Source organism: Drosophila suzukii (assembly GCF_043229965.1).
Source record: "Drosophila suzukii chromosome 2 unlocalized genomic scaffold, CBGP_Dsuzu_IsoJpt1.0 scf_2c, whole genome shotgun sequence".
NCBI classification, from domain to species: domain Eukaryota; kingdom Metazoa; phylum Arthropoda; class Insecta; order Diptera; family Drosophilidae; genus Drosophila; species Drosophila suzukii.
Genome location: NW_027255896.1, coordinates 5,352,381 through 5,371,720, shown reverse-complemented (window position 1 = coordinate 5,371,720; position 19,340 = coordinate 5,352,381). Strand labels below are relative to the sequence as shown.

At 37.2% G+C, this 19,340-nt stretch overlaps 1 protein-coding gene and 2 long non-coding RNA genes across 19 annotated transcripts in view; 2 read left to right on the top strand and 1 right to left on the bottom strand.

Moving 5' to 3' along the window:
- MFS17 (Major Facilitator Superfamily Transporter 17) overlaps positions 1-19,340 on the bottom strand; it is a 579,815-nt gene that overhangs the window by 344,623 nt on the left and 215,852 nt on the right. The window lies entirely within an intron of this gene.
- Positions 10,950-13,611, top strand: LOC139354479 (uncharacterized). Of its 2 annotated transcripts, XR_011605441.1 has the most exons (3): positions 10,986-12,339; positions 12,467-13,396; positions 13,464-13,611. It is a non-coding gene; the product is annotated as an uncharacterized lncRNA (long non-coding RNA). The 2 variants fall into 2 exon arrangements; XR_011605440.1 differs by having other exon boundaries at positions 10,950-12,339; positions 12,467-13,611.
- LOC139354480 (uncharacterized) lies at positions 14,973-17,459 on the top strand. Its single transcript, XR_011605442.1, has 2 exons — positions 14,973-17,244; positions 17,312-17,459. It is a non-coding gene; the product is annotated as an uncharacterized lncRNA (long non-coding RNA).

Genomic DNA, 19,340 nt, shown 5'->3' with positions numbered 1-19,340 from the left:
GTACATTGGTGGTCAAGACAATATGTATGTGTATAAGAACATTAATTTTTCTTGTGTACCAATGTTTTGACAATAAGATATGTTCAAACAATATATAAATGTAATAAAATAAAATAAATATTTCTAAATTGACATATACAAGTTACACCAGTTTACAAAAAAAATTGATGAAATACGCCTTTCAGGAAACCTTTGTTTTCCGGTAAGATATATCTCCCTGATTAAGAAAAGGGCACTTAAAATTTTTTCTATGGTACCAAGAAAACAACATAAAACTAATTTCGGTTTTTAGGCGTGTATTTTTAAAGAAGCAATTTATGCCAGCGTTTTTGCATTTTTTCCAAATATTTCAACTTTGACGAAGTGTAGCTTTTAAACTAATGAATGGAATGATGTGTATAAGAAAGTTAAAGGGCATTCTATTACCTGTAAAATGAGTCTTTGATGACCGAATTCGGTTTATCACAACTCGAGTTAGAAAATAAAAAAGGGCGAAAAGCGTTTTTTACACTTAAAAAAAATTAGTACCATAGAAAAAATTGTAAGTGCCCTTTTCTTAATCAGGGAGATGTATCTTACCGGAAAACAAAGGTTTCCTGAAAGGCGTATTTCATCAATTTTTTTTGTTAACTGGTGTTATTAAACTGAGGGACTTATTTGTAATTATTTTCTCATTTTCTTCCCTATTACTTTGACCTCTATTGAAAAGTAAAGGCAAACGACAGAATTGGTCCGTCCTTTTTGCACACATGCATATGTTTGTATGTATGTATAAATTAAGTATTTGAGACGACTTTGATTTCGCGCGGCGATGACCGTCACGATTTATTTCCAAAATTCGACTAACTGCTAAGTACATAAATTCTTAAAATGTAAGCTAGCCCTATGTTCTAAAACTGCTGACCCGGCGCCTCGTGCATTGAGTTGGGTAGCCGCTGCTTCCGTCACAGTGCATTGCCCGGTGATTGTGCTGATCATAGCACCGTCGTTGTGCAATGTCCGCAGGTGACGCTGGCCTTGCATTATTCCCGTCTGGTTATGCGGGATTAGCCTGGGAACTTTCTTGTTGCTGGGTGACCGTGTTAACTCCTCCCTCGCTTAGATGAAGGACGTCCTCGGACTTTTTGAAACCGTCAATAATAACTTGGAGGTCATGCTGGCGATGGACCCGCTGGCGTCTCTGATAAGGCTTGGAAATAGTAAAGCAGATGGCCAAAAAGGCGATCGCGGCCAGTCCAGATACTATAGGCCTTTTTACCAGTCCCTCTTCTATTTCACCAATGCACACTGGGCCTACCGATCCGATTTCTGGCCAAAAATGACCAGACCGAGTATGGAGTCCGTTTTATTATACATTAAACTAATTTATGCCACAGTTTCAAAAAACTCGGGCAAGTAGTTTTGTTTTACCATTTTTAAAGTAAAAAATTCATCAAATATTGATGGAAATGAAAAAAGTTCTAGAAGTCAAAGATGCTGATGTAGCTCAACAAGTTAAAAATATTAAATAGCTCGTATGTCTTACTTGTTTCCTAAAACAAACTTTTTCGTTGATTTTTACTGCTTTTTTAGCAAATGAATACTTTGCTTTTCGAGTGCTTTTGAGTGCCATCCCCAAATGGAGTCATCACATCAAAAATAAATTCTTTGATTCATTTACTAAAATCGCTCATCGCCGACTCGATGCGGTTTTGCCTTAGTTTTCAGTAATTTATGTTTTAATTGAAGGCTTAATTTTAAGTCGAACCATTTTGATGAGCTTTTTTAAGAATGCCCCAAAGTATGCCGTATTTTTTTCCTTGACGTTTTAATGTACGTTTTGCGCGCCAATATTTGATTTTAGTTTGCCTAACATCTAAAATCTACTTTTTTCATTCATTCCCGCTTCTTTTATTTCTGAAACCAAACAATCGAATGAAATATCGATATTTCGAAAAGAGAAATATCAACTTTTTTGGCTCGTCTCTAAAAAATGTTCACAATTTATGTCATTCATAAGGGAGGACTTAAGTATGCCTAAAGGTATGCTGCATTTCTTGCAGCATACTTTTGTGATGACTTCAAAATATGTCTAACAAACATTAAACAAATTAAAAAACAATATTTTACAATCTAGGAAACGCTCAGCAGATCCAACTACAGTCGCAAAGCACTCTGGAAATTATAATGGTCACCATGCAACAAAGTATGATGGAACTCATGTCATTCATGAAAACGACCATGCAAACACTGGTTCAAAACCAGAACATGGTGTTACAGCTACTTGCAGCTAAGCAGTCCAAATAATCAGATGGCAAATCTATGAATAACAATGTGGAACGCCAATGGCGTTTTACGGCACAACCTTGAAGTAACACAGTTCCTGAATGAAAATCATATCGACATTATGCTACTGGTAGAGACGCACCTCACAATAATAAATAAGAGACTACACTTTCTACCGCACAGACCATCCAGATGGTAAAGCCCACGCGGAACCGGCATCCTAATCAGGGAACGCATCAAGCACCAATTTCACCAAAGGTTTTCAACTAATTACTTGCAAGCCACGTCTATCAAAGTGCAGTCAGGCAACGGAAACCTAACCATAGCCGCTGTCTACTGCCAGCCTCGGTTTACAATTTCTGCAGGACAATTCATGGACTTCTACAACTTGCTTGGATATCGCTTTATAGCTGCAGGGGACTATAATGCCAAACACACGCACTGGGGATCACGCCTTGTGACTCCCAAAGGAAGGCAATTATTCAATGCAATCATAAAACCGAACAACAAATTAGACAGTGTTTCCCCTGGCAGCCTTACATACTGGCCAACAGACCCCAGGAAATTTCCAGACCTAATAAACTTTGCGGTGACAAAAAACATTCCCCGCAATATAATAACCGCCAAAGCGCTTTCGGACCTGTCGTCAGACCATTCGCCAGTGCTAATAACTCTTCTTCAAAGCACAAAAACCACAGATCACCTCCTCAGGCTGACGTCGCACAGAACCAACTGGTTAAAATATAAAAAGTATGTAAGCTCACACATCAAATTAACCCCTCACTTCAACATCGAAGAGGACATCGACTGCTCTACCGATGCTCTTGAAGAAGTATTCGTGGAGGCAGCCACTATCTCAACACCACAAGGCAGGGACGTGCAAACCAACCACTTCAAAAATAATCTGCAAATTGAACGGTTAGTCCTAGAAAAGAGGCGCCTGCGACGTGCCTGGCAAACCAACAGATCGCCGTCATCAAAACATCGTCTTAAGGAAGCCACTCGCTCACTAAATCGAGCTCTAAAGCAAGAAACAGAAAATGCACAGCTGCAGTACATTAAAAAACTATCGCCAACCAGTACAAAACATCCTCTGTGGAGGGCTCAACCAAATCTGAGCTCTCCAATCAAAACACTCACTCCGATAAGAAACTCATCTGGCATCTGGGCCCGCAGCGACGAAGATAGAGCCAAAACTTTTGCTTTACATCTAAGAAACGTCTTTCAGCCGAGCCCTGCCACTGGTTCATTTTTCCTACCACAAATCGAATCTGAATCTATTTCCCTACCACCATTGTTTCAGCCAAAGGAGATCGCGAAAGTCATTGGGGAACTGAAACCGAAAAAGGCCCTGGCGGTGACCAAATAACCCCAAAAATGTTAATTGAACTTCCAAACTCTGCCATTGAGGTTATTTGTAAGCTCTTCAATGGGATTATAACTCTCGGCTACAATCCGAAAAAATGGAAAAAATCTATTATCATTATGATACCGAGGCCCGGAAAAGAACACACAATTCCGTCATCCTACAGACCAATTAGTTTATTATCGTGTCTGTCTAAGCTGTTCGAAATATGCCTTCTAACTCGCATAACACCATACCTAGGAGCACACAATGTTATCCCTGCTCATCAATTTGGATTTCGTCAAAACCATGGAACAATCGAACAAGTTAACAGAATAACATCAGAAATACGCACAGCCCTTGAGCATCGGGAATACTGCAGCGCAATATTCCTCGATGTATCTCAAGCCTTCGATCGAGTATGGCTAAATGGCCTCATGCACAAAATCAAAACACACTTGCCTGATTACACTGACAAGCTTCTTCTACAACAGAACCTTCGCAGTAAGGTGCAACACAACAACATCCGGCGACTACATTATCAAAGCAGGAGTCCTGCAAGGAAGTGCGCTAGGGCCTACTCTGTTCCTCCTATACACAGCGGATATTCCCACAAACGAGCAGCTAAAAACATCTACGTTGTACCTCCTCGTAGTAGGAGGTGGCTATCTGTTTGGCGTATTAAAATAAATGAACAAAAATGTAAACACATAACGTTTGTTCTCAACAGGCAAACATGCCCTCCACTATCATTGAATAATACGCAGATTCCTCAAGTCAACGATGTAACGTATCTCGGCGTCCACCTCGACAGACGACTAACCTGGAGAAGACACATCGAAAGCAAGAAAGTACATCTAGAACTAAAAGTCAGCAGATTCCACTGGATTCTTAACGCTCGTTCGCCCCTGCGTCTGGACTACAAGGTTTTGCTGGACAACTCCACTCTCAAGCCCATCTGGACATATGGCTTCGAGCTATGGGGGAACGCCAGCAGCAGCAACATAGACATTGTACAGTGCGTTTAATCGAAAATCCTGCGAACTATCACTGGGGCACCATGGTATATTCGCAACCAAAACATCCACAGGGACCTAGGCATTCTTACCGTAAAAGATGAAATAGACAAACAAAAAGCGTCCTACAATGAAAAACTCCCTGTGCACCTCAATCGCCTCGCAAGAGGCTTGACTTGGGTTTCCAGCCGATCCCGTCTACAACGCAACGACCTGCCAAGCCAGCAATATCTTTCGGGCCCCTATTTAGCACAATATCAGTCATATGACTGTGAGTTAGATTAATTAGTCTAAGATTTGACACACTTATTGTTAGTATCCAAAGGGAGAAGATTCAATAAATAAATAGCAAAGCATTAAAAAAAAATATATATATATATTTTACAAACAATTTTTTTCTAATAATTTGATTATAGGAATCTAAAGAGATAACAAGAAGAAAAAAATGGAAAATGTTGTTAGGTCGATTATTAAATGAACGTTAAATTGGGAGCCTCCGAAAGTAGCAATTTTTAACGGTTCATAAATCTTTAACGACATAATATTTTATAGTGGTGTTAATTTTTTTGAATTTGCTTTCTTTCATACTTAATCGTGTATGAAAATAGATTGAGTGCGTCTTCTAGTTATTTTTTATAAAAATAAAAACCCGAAAAGTACGTACAATTTTCCGATTTTGGCTTGGATTATCTATACCATATAAATATCCAATAAATTTTACTTTTAGTTCATTGAAAAGTTCAATCTGCATCCTTCTAACTGCCCCAGGAAAGAAATTACAGATTGTTGGCCAAAAAATTAACTTTCTGGCCCAGTGTGCAATGTATCGTAAGTTTTCCATATTTAATTTTTGCAAGTATGGTAAGCTCAATAGTTCTTGGTGACCCATAATGTTAATGACTGTTGATGCAGCTGGCGCTGGGTATTTCTTTACGTAGCTCTTTAGGTTTCGGTATATTGTGTTGTTTACTTTTGCTTCATCGTCGAATGTAACCAGAAATGTTCCAGTTACAAGTTGTTGATCGTAGCTGTTCCGTCGTAATAACGCCGTCATCGATGATTGTTAGCGGCTCGAGGTGGCTCGTGCGAGTCGAACAGTGTGCGTTGCCCCGTTGTGTTCAACGGGGTGCAAGATTATTTTTTTACATGCTATGAATGGCTTAGGGTATTTTAATATAAAGTGTAAAAAATTATTATCTAATAGAACTTTTATCTGGGCGACTTCCGTTAGGTCATTAATAGTAATATTTGTAGAATGTTCATTGATTAAATTTTGTAAATCGTTTGAGTCTAAAATCGCGGGGTTAATTATTCCAGTTTTCGCAAGTGTAACTGATAGCATCAAAGCTTTGAGTTCGGAAATAATTATTCTATTTCTTGATAGCAAGTTTTCATATAAATTTTCTGTATTTATCTGTTTTGTTTTTGCATTTTTTACCAAAATGATTACCGCGTTTGTTATGCTGTTTATTTGTTCCTGGGGGTTTGTGTTAAAATTTATTTGCCTGTTTTCTGATTCTATGATTTCCTTCTGTGTAAATTTTATGTTCTCGAAGTCATCGAAATCTGGAGTACCGGCTACAATTTTTAATGCAGTACTTAATAAATTAATGATGAATATTTACTGTACTTATGAGAGTCCTAATGTGTCGTAAATCTGAATCTAATATTTGTCTCATATGTGACTAAGGGAAATGGTTTCTCATTTCTTCTGTTTCCTTTACTAATTCCGAGAACAGGGTTAGGTTACTTGAGTGCTTTAGGTATTGGAATTCTCTCCAAATAGTTACATCCCCGTCCATGATTGGTATGTAATTTGAAGTCGTGTAGTTGGTCATTTTTGCTGTTATGGATACGGCGAGAAGTATTATTTTCCAAAACCTAGTGTATTGGAGAAAAAAAGGAAAATAAGATTTATTTAATTTACTTCAAGTTATCCTTATGGACCACCCTTCCTTTTATTAAGACTGTGGTCCCCAAGTTTGAGAGTTTGTTCCCCAGTTTCTTGTTTGATTTTACAAGGACCCAGTCTCCTACATGAAAATTTCTGTCTTGTCTTGTTTTGTTTAATCTTTCTATTTGAATACTCTGTGCATTTAAGACTTTATCCCTAATTTCTGTGTTAAGCTCAATGGTCGACGAGTGTATTTCATCGATGGGTCGTTTATTTATTACTGAGTAAATGGATTTATTATATTCTATAGTCGCGAGAAGTATTAGTTCAACCGTGTCTTTAATTCCTCTTTCGATTTTTAAGCACCGTGCAATTTCTGCCAGTGTACTGTGGAATCTTTCTACTTGTCCGTTTGACGTACTATGATGTGGCGGTGCATTAACGATTTGTATGTTAAACTGGTTACTTAGAAGGGTCATAATTGTTTCGAATTTTCTTTTAAAGGCTCATTGTCGCAATATATTGTTTTTGTTCGTCGATAGAAATTAATAAGTTGTAAGATCGCGATTTGTACGTCTGCAATGGTTCTGGAAGCGATTGGTTGGACAATTGAAAATTTTGATAACTTGTCTACACAAGTAAGAAAGTATTTTTTATCTGTAGAGTATATATGTCAATATGTAATAATTCGCCTGTATATGAGGAAATCGGTGTTTCTCCGAGAATCTGTTTGTGAGGATGTCGATCATATTTTTTTTACACTTAGCGACGACCTCATTTGCCATATAAGTCATTTTGGGGAAAAAGTAGTCTTGCATAATCTGCTTTACGTTTTTCTGAGCGGCTCTATGAGCCGCCGTAATTTCTTTGGTTATCGGGAATGGTTGTCGGAAATTTCTCTACTAATTTATGCTGGATAAATGCCAGTACTGGAAGTTCGCATAAAATTGCATTGACTACATCTTTCTTGACCACATCGCATACTCTCTGTATAAGTGTTTCTCTATCCGAGAAATACAAGAGATGTCGAGTCTTTTCACCAAACATAATGACCGTCCTAACTGAAGCAGTTCCGCATTACACTATTATTATTTGGTTCCGAAAGCAATTGACCGGCTTGTCTGTTTTTTCGATAGTGTAGGTGAGTGATAACTCGCTACGTATTGTGGCAATATCTGACTGTGCATCCTCTTCCAGTGAGTGGATGTGCTGTCGGGACAGCGCGTCAGCAACGTAATTCTCTTTTCCTGGCTTGTAAAAAATTTGGGCGTTATGCTCGTTAATAAAAGCTTTCCATCGCTTAATTTTGGCGTTTGGTTTGCGATCTGAGACGGCGAAAGTGAGTGGTTGATGGTCAGTAAAAATGTTCAAATTTTTCACGCCATATAGGTAATTTCTGAGGCTCCTTAGGGCCCACACAATTGCTAGTAACTCCCTTTCATTCGTTGCAAAGTTTAGTTCCCTGTCTTTTAAGGTTAGTGATATCATGGTTATGGGTTTTCGGTTCTGTGATAGGACTGCTCCCAAACCGAAAGACGAAGCATCTGTCGTTAAGTCGAACGCTCTTTTGTAATTTGGGTATAATAACATTACATTTTCAGATGAGAGGACATTCTTAAGCTTCTCGAAAGCCTGGCGCTGATTCTCATCAAAGTTAATTGGTATTTTCTTTGATTGTCCAGCACCCATTTTGCCGTTATCACCTTTTAGGATGTCACATATAAGTTTTGCAATAGACGTGAAGTCTTTAATAAAACACCTATAGTAACTTGCTAAACCAAGGAATGATCTAACATTGAATAGTGTGGTTGGTTGCTCGTAGTTACGAATTGCATCTACTTTGTTTGGGCATGTTTTTATGCCTCCTCGTGAAACTACGAAACCTAAATACTCTACGCTTTCCTTAAAAAAATTTGATTTCTCACGCGCAACCCTCATATTGGCCTCATATAGTTTGTCCAAGACCCATGCTGTGTTTCAGATGTTCGTGCATATTTTCTGAAAAAATAATTACGTCATCGACGTAGACATAGCATGATTTCCCTATTTGTTCTCTGAACACATCGTCGCTAGCTCTCTGAAAAATGGTGGGTGCATTCTTCAATTTAAAGGGCAGTCTACAGAATTCGTATTTCGCATTTCTTACTGAGAAGGCTCTCTGTCATTTTCGGCGAGTAATATCTGGTGAAAACCAGACTTCAAATCCAAAGTGGTAAAATACTTTGCTTTGCCTAAATTGGCCAGGATGAAAACTACATTCGGAATAGGATATTTGTCGTCTACCGTTTTTAAATTAAGTTTTCTAAAGTCTATTAAAAGGCGTTTTTTTGTGTTTCCCTGTTCATCAGTCCCTTTCTTATCTACAACCCAAGCCGGGTTGTTATATGGAGACCGAGATGGTCAGTTTATGGCGTCTCGTAACACAGCCTGTGTTTCTGTATTTACAAAGTCGACATACCCATCGGGTATGGGTACAATTTTGAATATATTGGGTCTTCATTCTCCGTCCGGATAGTACCAATTAAATCAGTGTGTAAATCAGCGCCTCATTCGGCTCTGCAAATACATCCGTGCGGTTTTCTAACATTGACTGGAATTTTTCCACAATTTCGTGAGGTACCTCGATGTCATCAACTTTTGTAAAATTAACGTTTTGACATTTCAAAATCTTAATTGCTTCAGAATTGCTTTTAGTTATTAACTTTCTATATTTTAGGTCAAGTACGACGTCGGTTTTTTTTAACAAGTCCAGTCCAATTACTCCGTCAAACGTTGTTAAGTTCGGTAATAAGAAGAATGTTGTAGTTGTGTTAAATAGGTTTAAGATGCATTTTTTGTTTACAGTGTTGTACCCATGGATTGATTTTACAAAAAAAGGGTTGTTTACGAAAATAACGTTTTTTAACTCTTTCATAGGTTTGATATAACTTTTGGAAGCCCCCGTGTTTATCAAAAGTTTGATTTTTCTCCCTGTGACATCCCTTTCTATGAACGGGAGCAGGGAGTCATGCCCAAAAAATGTATTTCGTCATATTCTACGAGGTCATCATATATGTCTTCTACTTCCTCTTCGGCTACTGTAGGGTACTCGTCATTGTTTTTGTTACATTGGTCATTGTTTAAGGGCAAATGGCTTATTCTTTGCTGTTTCGGCCCCGTGTACCTCGCGCTACTATTAGTAGGTCTTTTATGTGCCAGTCCATGGCTACTGTAAGCGTTGCGTTGAATATTTTGTTGATTGGTCTGCCACTGAAACGGACTACTTTTTTGATTCTGAGTTGCTTGTCTAAAACGAGATGAACTATCGACGTCATTGGCTGGACTGGATCCTGTCTGAGCGGCTGTGTTGGTTTTTTTTATTAAAATGGGGGTTTCCCTCCAGGTTAGATCTAGAATCAGTTATTGTATTTCTTTCTCTGTCCTGTTGTCTCTGTTCGGACCCTTGGAGTTTTTCTCCGTGCTACGCGCAAATACTTGCGAACATATATCGCTCGTGATTGGCCTCTACTTCTTGTGCTAAAGCTAAAGAACATCGCTTAACGATTTTTTTGTGCTCTATATTTTTCGATCATTGACGCTGCTACGGTATTCTCGTAGGTCATAATTGTCTTGTTTATTAAAAGAGTCAGTTTTTTCTCCACTTCGTCATAGTATTGCAAGAGAGTCATGTTTCCTTGGCGAAGCGTTGACATCTCCTGTTCTACTAAGTATACGGGACATTTGTCTGCGTATGTAAAATCTAGTCGGTTTATTATGGCTTTAAAGTTCAGAGGTGTGTCGAAAGACGAAAGAACCATATCGGCTGAGCCTTTTATTTTATTTCTTAATATTCCTAGTGCCTGATAGTGTTTGGAACTACCGCCGTACTTTTCGTACACTTTATATGCTTTGTGCTCCGCCTTTCTCCATGAGACGTACGTCTTATTTTTACCCTCAAAGTCCGGCAGGGACTTCATAATATCTAGGGTCTCACTACACGAAACACTTATTATGATTTCAGCATCCCTCTATGTTTCTACTTCTGGTGTGCTGATATTTACACCACCTAAGCGCTTTTGAACGTCAAGTAATTTTTGTTCAAAACTTCTTTCCTGCAAGGCGAGGGCGCTTGCAACTGCGCCTTCTACAATGGCTTTTAACTGCTCGTTGGTCATTTGAATTGTTTGGATTTTCCTGCAAATCTTCCGCGCTTCTGAGTTTTCGGAATTCGTTTAACAAGTCTTATATTTCACTATCACTCATATATTTTCTTTAACAAAAAGAACAAAGAATTTTTGTTCCTTTTGTATTTAATTTCTTTCTCAAAAATGTTATGAAATTTTGTCTGAACTTGCGCTGCTTTATTTTTTTTGTCTGAGACTCTTGGAATAAGTTATAAAAATTATTGTTTTATTTTTCAAATTCGTAATTCCTTTTTTTTAATATTTTGGGTCGCATAAGTCGGAGAAAAATATCAATGAACACTCCACTTACATGGTTTGAATTTTAATTTTTTTAAATTAAAATGTTGTTGCCGCTGCTGGTGCTCGTTGTAGTTTCCTTCCTCCTGATCTTTCTCATGTTGTTGCTGCCAGTTCCTGGTATGACGACGTTGACGTATTTAATTATGTTGTTAATGCTGCTGCTGCTGTTGGTTCTGTTTTTATTTATTACATTTTTTTTTATTATTATTTTTGTTAACTGTTCGAGGGTCTTTGCTAAGTACATCAATTCTTAAAATGTAAGCTAGCCCTATGCTCTGAAACTGCTGACCCGGCGCCTCGTGCATTGAGTTGGGCAGCCGCTGCTTCCGTCGCAGTGCACTGCCCGCTGATTGTGCTGACCATAGCACCGTCGTTGTGCAATGTCCGCAGGTGGCGCTGGCCTTGCATTATTCCCGTCTGGTTATGTGGGATTAGCCTGGGAACTTTCTTGTTGCTGGGTGACCGTGTTAACTTATATACGAAATATTTTGACACTCCTCTTTGTAGCGAACCCCGCGATCACTTCGAAGTAAGCGGTTCTCCTGATCGGGTGTAAAAGTGTTTAATAGATTTTGATAGACAAGTGTTCATTTAAGTTTATGAAAAAGTGAAAAGTACAGCAAAATGGCGAGTCAAATAAAAATACAATATTTACTTAATATTAAGGCATGCTAATGTCCACGTTTTTTTTGTCGCATTTTTGCTTTATGTGTTTCTTCTTTGTTGTGCGCGTTATTATTTCGTGATAATTTAGATAATGTATCATTTAATATATAAGGGTGGGTAAGTAAACATTAAAAATATGCGAAAGAAGTGAAAAATATGAAAGGAAATTAAATCAAAACCCGCGCAAACTGGATAATAGAAGTATAGTGCACGAGAAGGAAAACACTAAAGAGACGCTAAAAAGACGCTTTGCTGCCGTTTCACCTACTTCTATATTATATTTTTTTTGTTCTTTCACGTGATTTTTCTCATTTTCGATATTATTGAAAGTTTTTTTACGTATACTATTCGGTAAGTGGTAAACACGTGTATCGGGATTTGGCCGAAATTAATAAATCGAACTAATTTTTAATGTCTAAAAAACAAAAAACAAAATAAATTAAAAAAATATTTTGGTCCTATTTAAATCCCTTTATATAACAAAATCTACTTAAAACTTATTATAAAACTACTTAACTATTTCTTTATAGATACAAATTTTTTTCAACATATTGTACCCTAAGAAAGAAGCAATTTTATCTAGTAAATGGGACCCATTTAAGGAAAAGGTTTTTTGCTTTTACGAAGAGCAAATACAAATCAAAGAGCGTCTTAAACTATTAAAGACAGTTCAGAAAACTGTATCAATCGGTAATATATATATTTTTTAAATTCAAACTAAAATTTTTGAAGGTTTCATTTTAGCTTCTTATGATAAGCTTGACTTTTTCTAAATCATGCCTTTACCAAAAATCTAAGAATATATTCTTATTCACAGATTCCGAGGACTACATTTACACTGTATTGCTTACATCTGTCGTCTCAAATAATTCGTGGGCCGTCATTAAAGGAACCAACACATGCAGGCGTACGAATGTGGCAAAACACAAAAATGTTTGATTATAAAAATCATTGAAGACTACTAGTACAAATGTATACGTTAAGTACCCTGCAAGCAAAAGGGCGAAATTTCTATCGCCTGTCGTCCAGGAGTTAGAAAGACGAAATATACACGTGTCGCGTAGAAGTCACTTCTAAGTCACTTCTGAACGATAGAAAGGCGATAGTACACATTTTACAAAAACAAAAAGGGTCGCGATGGAGAAGAAGTAACTTCTGAGACACTTCTGCGCGATAAAACGGCGATAGAACACATTTTACAAAAACAAAATATACATATTACGCATAGAAGTCACTTCTAAGTCACTTCTGAACGATAGAAAGGCGATAGTACACATTTTACAAAAACTAAAAGGGTCGGGATCGCGAAGAAGTAACTTCTGAGACACTTCGGCGCGATACAAAGACGATAGTACACATTTTACAAAAACAAAATTAGTGGAAAAAAACAAGCCATAAAAAGAGGTCGCGGTAATTTTCCGTTACCCCTTTTTTTCTGAAAATTTTTTGGTCTTTCTTTTGACCCACACTATTATTTTTCGCCCGAGCGTCATTGCGTTGTGCAATTTGTCTGTGTACAGTGCGGTTTTGTATCAATTTTGTGCGTTTTAAAAATATTGCTTTGTTTTTTCTAAATGTTATTGATTGCTTAACATATTTAAATAACCCCCTCAACAAAGGGTGCGAAATTACGTGCTTATCGTGAGCTGTACGATTATTTAAAGCTATTTACGGACAAGCTAGCTGTGGAAATTACTTGGCGTGTAACTGCGGATCCAACGATTCTCAACATACTTCATTGTAAAAGGTAATGTCTTCTAGTTTATTTTTACCTTGACTGAACAAAAAATAATTTTTGTTTCTGTTTCCTTTAGAAATGGTTATTAATAAATTTCTTATGTCGACGGAGCTGGACCTAAATAACATTGATCAGCAAAATTTCCTACATGCCAGTGACCGTGTATACAAGCGGACAAAGCCCTTATACACAAAATAAATGCAAAATATCGAAAGTATAAAAAACTATGTTTTTATTCAAGTTTTTCAAATTGGGAAAGACTCTTCTAGATGTCTTCTATCGCAATCGGATCGCGGAAGTGACTCCCGTCGGGAAGAAATGTGCCACTTCGGCGGCACTTCTATGAGTGACTTCGGCGACACTTCCAGAAGTTACTTCGGCGATATCGCATTCGGATCGCGGAAGTGACTCCCGTCGGGAAGAAATGTGCCACTTCGGCGGCACTTCTCGGAGACACTTCGGCGACACTTCTCGAAGTCACTTCTGCGTTACTTCTGGAAGTGTCGCCGAAGTCACTTCTTGTGCTAAAGCTAAAGAACATCGCTTAGCGATTTTTTTGTTCCTGAAATAAATACGAGAAGCGCATCTGCTCTATATTTTTCGATCATTGACGCTGCTACGGTATTCTCGTAGGTCATAATTGTCTTGTTTATTAAAAGAGTCAGTTTTTTCTCCACTTCGTCATAGTATTGCAAGAGAGTCATGTTTCCTTGGCGAAGCGTTGACATCTCCTGTTCTACTAAGTATACGGGTCATTTGTCTGCGTATGTAAAATCTAGTCGGTTTATTATGGCTTTAAAGTTCAGAGGTGTGTCGAAAGACGAAAGAACCATATCGGCTGAGCCTTTTATTTTATTTCTTAATATTCCTAGTACCTGATAGTGTTTGGAACTACCGCCGTACTTTTCGTACACTTTATATGCTTTGTGCTCCGCCTTTCTCCATGAGACGTAAGTCTTATTTTTACCCTCAAAGTCCGGCAGAGACTTCATAATATCTAAGGTCTCACTACACGAAACACTTATTATGATTTCAGCATCCCTCTATGTTTCTACTTCTGGTGTGCTGATATTTACACCACCTAAGCGCTTTTGAACGTCAAGTATTTTTTGTTCAAAACTTCTTTCCTGCAAGGCGAGGGCACTTGCAACTGCGCCTTCTACAATGGCTTTTAACTGCTCGTTGGTCATTTGAATTGTTTGGATTTTCCTGCAAATCTTCCGCGCTTCTGAGTTTTCGGAATTCGTTTAACAAGTCTTATATTTCACTATCACTCATATATTTTCTTTAACAAAAAGAACAAAGAATTTTTGTTCCTTTTGTATTTAATTTCTTTCTCAAAAATGTTATGAAATTTTGTCTGAACTTGCGCTGCTTTATTTTTTTTGTCTGAGACTCTTGGAATAAGTTATAAAAATTATTGTTTTATTTTTCAAATTCGTAATCCCTTTTTTTTAATATTTTGGGTCGCATAAGTCGGAGAAAAATATCAATAAACACTCCACTTACATGGTCTGAATTTTAATTTTTTTAAATTAAAATGTTGTTGCCGCTGCTGGTGCTCGTTGTAGTTTCCTTCCTCCTGATCTTTCTCATGTTGTTGCTGCCAGTTCCTGGTATGACGACGTTGACGTATTTAATTATGTTGTTAATGCTGCTGCTGCTGTTGGTTCTGTTTTTATTTATTACATTTTTTTTTATTATTATTTTTGCTAACTGTTCGAGGGTCTTTGCTAAGTACATCAATTCTTAAAATGTAAGCTAGCCCTATGCTCTGAAACTGCTGACCCGGCGCCTCGTGCATTGAGTTGGGCAGCCGCTGCTTCCGTCGCAGTGCATTGCCCGCTGATTGTGCTGACCATAGCACCGTCGTTGTGCAATGTCCGCAGGTGGCGCTGGCCTTGCATTATTCCCGTCTGGTTATGTGGGATTAGCCTGGGAACTTTCTTGTTGCTGGGTGACCGTGTTAACTTATATACGAAATATTTTGACACTCCTCTTTGTAGCGAACCCCGCGATCACTTTGAAGTAAGCGGTTCTCCTGATCGGGTGTAAAAGTGTTTAATAGATTTTGATAGACAAGTGTTCATTTAAGTGTATGAAAAAGTGAAAAGTACAGCAAAATGGCGAGTCAAATAAAAATACAATATTTACTTAATATTAAGGCATGCTAATGTCCACGTTTTTTTTGGCGCATTTTTGCTTTTTGTGTTTCTTCTTTGTTGTGCGCGTTATTATTTCGTGATAATTTAGATAATGTATCATTTAATATATAAGGGTGGGTAAGTAAACATTAAAAATATGCGAAAGAAGTGAAAAATATGAAAGGAAATTAAATCAAAACCCGCGCAAACTTGATAGTAGAAGTAGAGTGCACGAGAAGGAAAACACTAAAGAGACGCTAAAAAGACGCTTTGCTGCCGTTTCACCTACTTCTATATTATATTTTTTTTGTTCTTTCACGTGATTTTTCTCATTTTCGATATTATTGAAAGTTTTTTACGTATACTATTCGGTAAGTGGTAAACACGTGTGTCGGGATTTGGCCGAAATTAATAAATCGAACTAATTTTTAATGTCTTAAAAACAAAAAACAAAATAAATTAAAAAAATATTTTGGTCCTATTTAAATCCCTTTATATAAAAAAATCTACTTAAAACTTATTATAAAACTACTTAACTATTTCTTTATAGATACAAATTTTTTTCAACATATTGTACCCTAAGAAAGAAGCAATTTTATCTAGTAAATGGGACCCATTTAAGGAAAAGGTTTTTTGCTTTTACGAAGAGCAAATACAAATCAAAGAGCGTCTTAAACTATTAAAGACAGTTCAGAAAACTGTATCAATCGGTAATATATATATTTTTTAAATTCAAACTAAAATTTTTGAAGGTTTCATTTTAGCTTCTTATGATAAGCTTGACTTTTTCTAAATTATGCCTTTACCAAAAATCTAAGAACATATTCTTATTCACAGATTCCGAGGACTACAATACATTTACACTGTATTGCTTACATCTTTCGTCTCAAATAATTCGTGGGCCGTCATTAAAGGAACCAACACATGCAGGCGTACGAATGTGGCAAAACACAAAAATGTTTGATTATAAAAATCATTGAAGACTACTAGTACAAATGTATACGTTAAGTACCCTGCAAGCAAAAGGGCGAAATTTCTATCGCCTGTCGTCCAGGAGTTAGAAAGACGATAGTACACATTTTACAAAAACGAAATATACACGTGTCGCGTAGAAGTCACTTCTAAGTCACTTCTGAACGATAGAAAGGCGATAGTACACATTTTACAAAAACAAAAAGGGTCGCGATGGAGAAGAAGTAACTTCTGAGACACTTCTGCGCGATAAAACGGCGAAAGAACACATTTTACAAAAACAAAATATACATATTACGCGTAGAAGTCACTTCTAAGTCACTTCTGAACGATAGAAAGACGATAGTACACATTTTACAAAAACAAAATTAGTGGAAAAAAACAAGCCATAAAAAGAGGTCGCGGTAATTTTCCGTTACCCCTTTTTTTCTGAAAATTTTTTGGTCTTTCTTTTGACCCACGCTATTATTTTTCGCCCGAGCGTCATTTCGTTGCGCAATTTGTCTGTGTACAGTGCGGTTTTGTATCAATTTTGTGCGTTTTTAAAATATTGCTTTGTTTTTTCTAAATGTTATTGATTGCTTAACATATTTAAATAACCCCCTCAACAAAGGGTGCAAAATTACGTGCTTATCGTGAGCTGTACGATTATTTAAAGCTATTTACGGACAAGCTAGCTGTGGAAATTACTTGGCGTGTAACTGCGGATCCAACGATTCTCAACATACTTCATTGTAAAAGGTAATGTCTTCTAGTTTATTTTTACCTTGACTGAACAAAAAATAATTTTTGTTTCTGTTTCCTTTAGAAATGGTTATTAATAAATTTCTTATGTCGACGGAGCTGGACCTAAATAACATTGATCAGCAAAATTTCCTACATGCCAGTGACCGTGTATACAAGCGGACAAAGCCCTTATACACAAAATAAATGCAAAATATCGAAAGTATAAAAAACTATGTTTTTATTCAAGTTTTTCAAATTGGGAAAGACTCTTCTAGATGTCTTCTATCGCAATCGGATCGCGGAAGTGACTCCCGTCGGGAAGAAATGTGCCACTTCGGCGGCACTTCTATGAGTGACTTCGGCGACACTTCCAGAAGTTACTTCGGCGATATCGCATTCGGATCGCGGAAGTGACTCCCGTCGGGAAGAAATGTGCCACTTCGGCGGCACTTCTCGGAGTCACTTCGGCGACACTTCTCGAAGTCACTTCTGCATTACTTCTGGAAGTGTTTTTGTAAAATGTGTACTATCGCCTTTCTATCGTTCAGAAGTGACTTAGAAGTGACTTCTACGCGACACGTGTATATTTCGTTTTTGTAAAATGTGTACTATCGTCTTTCTAACTCCTGGACGACAGGCGATAGAAATTTCGCCCTTTTGCTTGCAGGGTACTTAACGTATACATTTGTACTAGTAGTCTTCAATGATTTTTATAATCAAACATTTTTGTGTTTTACCACATTCGTACGCCTGCATGTGTTGGTTCCTTTAATGACGGCCCACGAATTATTTGAGACGACAGATGTAAGCAATACAGTGTAAATGTAGTCCTCGGAATCTGTGAATAAGAATATATTCTTAGATTTTTGGTAAAGGCATAATTTAGAAAAAGTCAAGCTTATCATAAGAAGCTAAAATGAAACCTTCAAAAATTTTAGTTTGAATTTAAAAAATATATATATTACCGATTGATACAGTTTTCTGAACTGTCTTTAATAGTTTAAGACGCTCTTTGATTTGTATTTGCTCTTCGTAAAAGCAAAAAACCTTTTCCTTAAATGGGTCCCATTTACTAGATAAAATTGCTTCTTTCTTAGGGTACAATATGTTGAAAAAAATTTGTATCTATAAAGAAATAGTTAAGTAGTTTTATAATAAGTTTTAAGTAGATTTTTTTATATAAAGGGATTTAAATAGGACCAAAATATTTTTTTAATTTATTTTGTTTTTTGTTTTTAAGACATTAAAAATTAGTTCGATTTATTAATTTCGGCCAAATCCCGACACACGTGTTTACCACTTACCGAATAGTATACGTAAAAAACTTTCAATAATATCGAAAATGAGAAAAATCACGTGAAAGAACAAAAAAAATATAATATAGAAGTAGGTGAAACGGCAGCAAAGCGTCTTTTTAGCGTCTCTTTAGTGTTTTCCTTCTCGTGCACTCTACTTCTACTATCAAGTTTGCGCGGGTTTTGATTTAATTTCCTTTCATATTTTTCACTTCTTTCGCATATTTTTAATGTTTACTTACCCACCCTTATATATTAAATGATACATTATCTAAATTATCACGAAATAATAACGCGCACAACAAAGAAGAAACACAAAAAGCAAAAATGCGCCAAAAAAAACGTGGACATTAGCATGCCTTAATATTAAGTAAATATTGTATTTTTATTTGACTCGCCATTTTGCTGTACTTTTCACTTTTTCATACACTTAAATGAACACTTGTCTATCAAACTCTATTAAACACTTTTACACCCGATCAGGAGAACCGCTTACTTCGAAGTGATCGCGGGGTTCGCTACAAAGAGGAGTGCCAAAATATTTCGTATATAAGTTCACACGGTCACCCAGCAACAAGAAAGTTCCCAGGCTAATCCCACATAACCAGACGGGAATAATGCAAGGCCAGCGCCACCTGCGGACATTGCACAACGACGGTGCTATGGTCAGCACAATCAGCGGGCAATGCAGTGCGACGGAAGCAGCGGCTGCCCAACTCAATGCACGAGGCGCCGGGTCAGCAGTTTCAGAGCATAGGGCTAGCTTACATTTTAAGAATTGATGTACTTAGCAAAGACCCTCGAACAGTTAACAAA